We start from the raw sequence: 3,300 nt of genomic DNA, 5'->3' as shown, positions 1-3,300 counted from the left end.
GGCCGGCCGGGCTCGCGCCTCGCCTCCCCTCAGCGCAGCGGCCTCGCTCTGGCCTCCTCTCCCTGGCGCGCGCGTGCCGCGAGTGAGTGAAAGTCAATTCTCCTCCCCGCCCCCATTGGGGACGGGAGGGAGGGAGGGGAGGGGAGGGGAGGCCGGGAGGGAGAACAGCGGCAGCAACAAGCGCGCGCGCCGAAGCTCCTCCTCCCTCTCGAGCCGCCCGGCCAATCGGGGCTCGGGCCGTTTTCCGGGGACGGGTTGTCACCCGAGCCTCGCCACGGCAGACGTCAGCGAGCCTGGGGCGGGGCAAGGGAGCCAAAGCCACGCCCTCTCGCTCCTGCTTCTCTCCCTCCTCCTCCTCCTCCCGGCTCTTCCTTCCTCGCTCCCACCCACCCGCCGTACTTGGCGTAGCCCCGCCCACTGAGGAATGTTCATTCATGCGGGGGAAGGAAGCGCGGGAAAAGCGGGTGAATGGAGCTGGGTGGTCTCTGTCGGCAAAGCGCATGTGTTTCCTGATGGTTTTGTTTCTGTTGAAGTAGATGGGAGGGGGAAGAATAGGCTGGTGTTTCGGGGGCGGGGTTAGAAACCGCATCAGATACAATATTACCATAGAATTGTAGAAGGGAATCCAAGCTTCAACCCCCCCCCCCGCGAAATGCAGGGGTCTCAGCTAGGGCATCCATAACAGATGGCCAAAATAATAGTAATTGCCAGGGCTATTGTAGTGCTGCTGTCAATTACAGTGAAAGACCTACACTAGCTCCCAGTACATTTCCGAGCACAATTGAAAGTGTTGGTGCTGACCTTTAAAGCCCTAGATGGCTTCGGTCCAGTATACCTGAAGGAGCGTCTTCACCCCCATCAATCTGCCCAGACACTGAGGTCTAGTGCTGAGGGCCTTCTGGCAGTTCCCTCGCTGCGAGAAGCCAAGTTACAGGGAACCAGGCAGAGGGCCTTCTCGGTAGTGGCACCCACCCTCCCACCAGATGTCAAAGAGAACAACTACCAGACTTTTAGAAGACATCTGAAGGGAGCCCTGCTTAGGGGATTTTTTAATGTTTAATATACTATTGTATTTTAATATTCTGTTGGAAGCCGCCCAGAGTGGCTGGGGAAACCCAGCCAGATGGGCTGGGTATAAATTATTATTATTATTATTATTATTATTATTATTATTATTATTATTATTATAAATCAGCCTGCTGTTTGCAACATTTTTCTTTGTGTGCACAAGTTATGGTCAAACCGCCACCTGGAGTCCTTTGTCCAGTTCTGGGCACGATAGTTTAAGAAGGATATTGACAAGCTGGAATGTGTGCAGAGGGGGGTGACCAAGATGATAAAGGGCCATAGAATCAAGCCTTATGAGGAACAGTTGATGGAGTTGGGTCAAGGGGAGATATGAGAGCCATCTTCAAATATCTAAAGGGATGTCACATGGAAAATGGAGAAACCTTCTTTTCTGCTGCTTTGGAGGGTGGGATCCAAACAGAGAAGTATGGAGATTCTGACTAAATGCTAGGAAGAACTTTCTGACAGTAAGACTCCCTCCGGAGGTGGTGGACTCTCCTTCCTTGGAGGTTTTTAAGCAGAGCTTGAGTGGCCGTCTGTCATGGCTGCTTTAGTTGAGATTCCTGCATTGCAGGGGGTTGGGCTAGATGGCCCTTGGGGTCGTTTCCAGCTCTACAATTCTGTGTAAAATCTGCCAAGTGAGAATAACAATTCATAGATCTAATGAAGGGGTCTCTTATTTGTTCTTTCACAATAGCAGTATAGTCTTATACAACTCTTTTTAGACGTAAACTAGTTCTGTCAGTCTTTTAAGGTTGCTCAGTACCCTTTTCTTTGCGGTATAACAGACACTGCCCCCCCCCCCGTTCATTTATGTTATGTTTGCTTCATTTTATTAAATCAGATTGATTTGGGATGTCTGCATATTTGAAAAAAGCTTTTAAAACAATCGTTTTGGATTTTTGCCACAGTAGGAAAGCACGAAAACACTTTCGCTTTCTTTTTCTCTGCAGTGAGATCAAATAAATCAAAGGGGTGTGTGTGTGATAGAACAACGCCTGAAAAACAGAGACAGAGTATGTTCAAGAGCCCTGATTGGGGGAAAGGTAGCAAGTTCTGCCCTAGAGTGATAGTGCTGAATTTTGCACCTTGCAATAATTACTTTTCTGTGTGGCCCTGTATTTCCGGGGGGGGGGGGAATTCTATGAAACTTAAAGTACAGCCAGTGCAGGTCTACTCAGAAGTAACCTTAGGTTACTTGCTTCTGTTGCAAGTAAAGGACACTTACAAATTGTTCTGTTAGTAGGCAGGCTTTTACTTATCATCACCACCATCAATTTTGTTGCTGTTTCCTAAATACCAGGCGGTCTCCAGGCAGTGCACACACAAAAAATAAAAACACATGTTTTAAATAAAAACTTTTTTTAAAAAAACAGGCAGGAATAATTAACAATTGTTGCGCAACAAAAAACAACTCAACCTCTAAAAAGCAAACAGCATTACTGTTTGCCACAGCTAAGAATGCAGCCCAGGCATATAAGCCATGGAATCCAGCTCATGGTGTTCCTGGGAGCAGACTCAAAAAAATATTCTGCTGAAAACAAATACAAGAGCTTATTCTAGGAGGTTTGCGGTAGTGCCATCCAACAGTTGCAAGACAGAAGGCTTTATTCCTTCCTGCTGTTACTATTATCAAACGCAAACACATGGAGGTGGATTTGTTTTAGCTCTCCCAAGAGGTAAGCCTAGCTGCAATAAATAAGGAAGCACAGGGTGACTGCAAGGTTGTTTGACATGTGTGTATATGTTGCTTTTTAAAGCTGCTGCCCTCAAGACTGGTAAAACCAAGTAGGGCATTGAGATGCTAACAAGGACATAAGCAGTCCAATTGCCCATCTCATTCCTGGTCAGTCACTGATAGTTTAGATCTTATATGTGAAATTAATTTCTTTTGTCCTGACATGCAGCACCTTACATGTGTTTACATTGCTTGGCATTCATGTTTTTACCACCCATTCGCTCAGTTTGGAAAAGTCCTTTTGGAGCTTTTTCCTGAACAATTGAATATTGTCAGTGAATGTGACCACCTCATTTCTCACCTGTAACTCTAGATCTTATATAAACAAGTTAAAAACCACACATACCAAAACTGCTTCTTAGGACACTCTACTTAATTTCCTACTTTCTTTGTGTCAGTTACTATAGCAGGAATAGGGAACCTGTACTCCTCCAGAAATTTTACTTACCTGGCAGGGGAGACACCTTGATCATGGAATTAAAGATCTTAAACAG

General features: G+C 46.4%; 1 protein-coding gene across 1 annotated transcript in view; it reads left to right on the top strand.

The window, feature by feature from the left end:
* Positions 1-3,300, top strand: part of LOC308573100 (lysosomal alpha-glucosidase-like) — a 31,594-nt gene that overhangs the window by 307 nt on the left and 27,987 nt on the right. The gene's annotated exons all lie outside the window — the stretch shown is intronic.

This window comes from Podarcis bocagei, assembly GCF_964188305.1.
Source record: "Podarcis bocagei genome assembly, chromosome: 14".
Lineage (NCBI taxonomy): Eukaryota > Metazoa > Chordata > Lepidosauria > Squamata > Lacertidae > Podarcis > Podarcis bocagei.
Note: the sequence above shows the minus strand (reverse complement) of the source record. Positions and strands in the feature narration are given on the sequence as shown.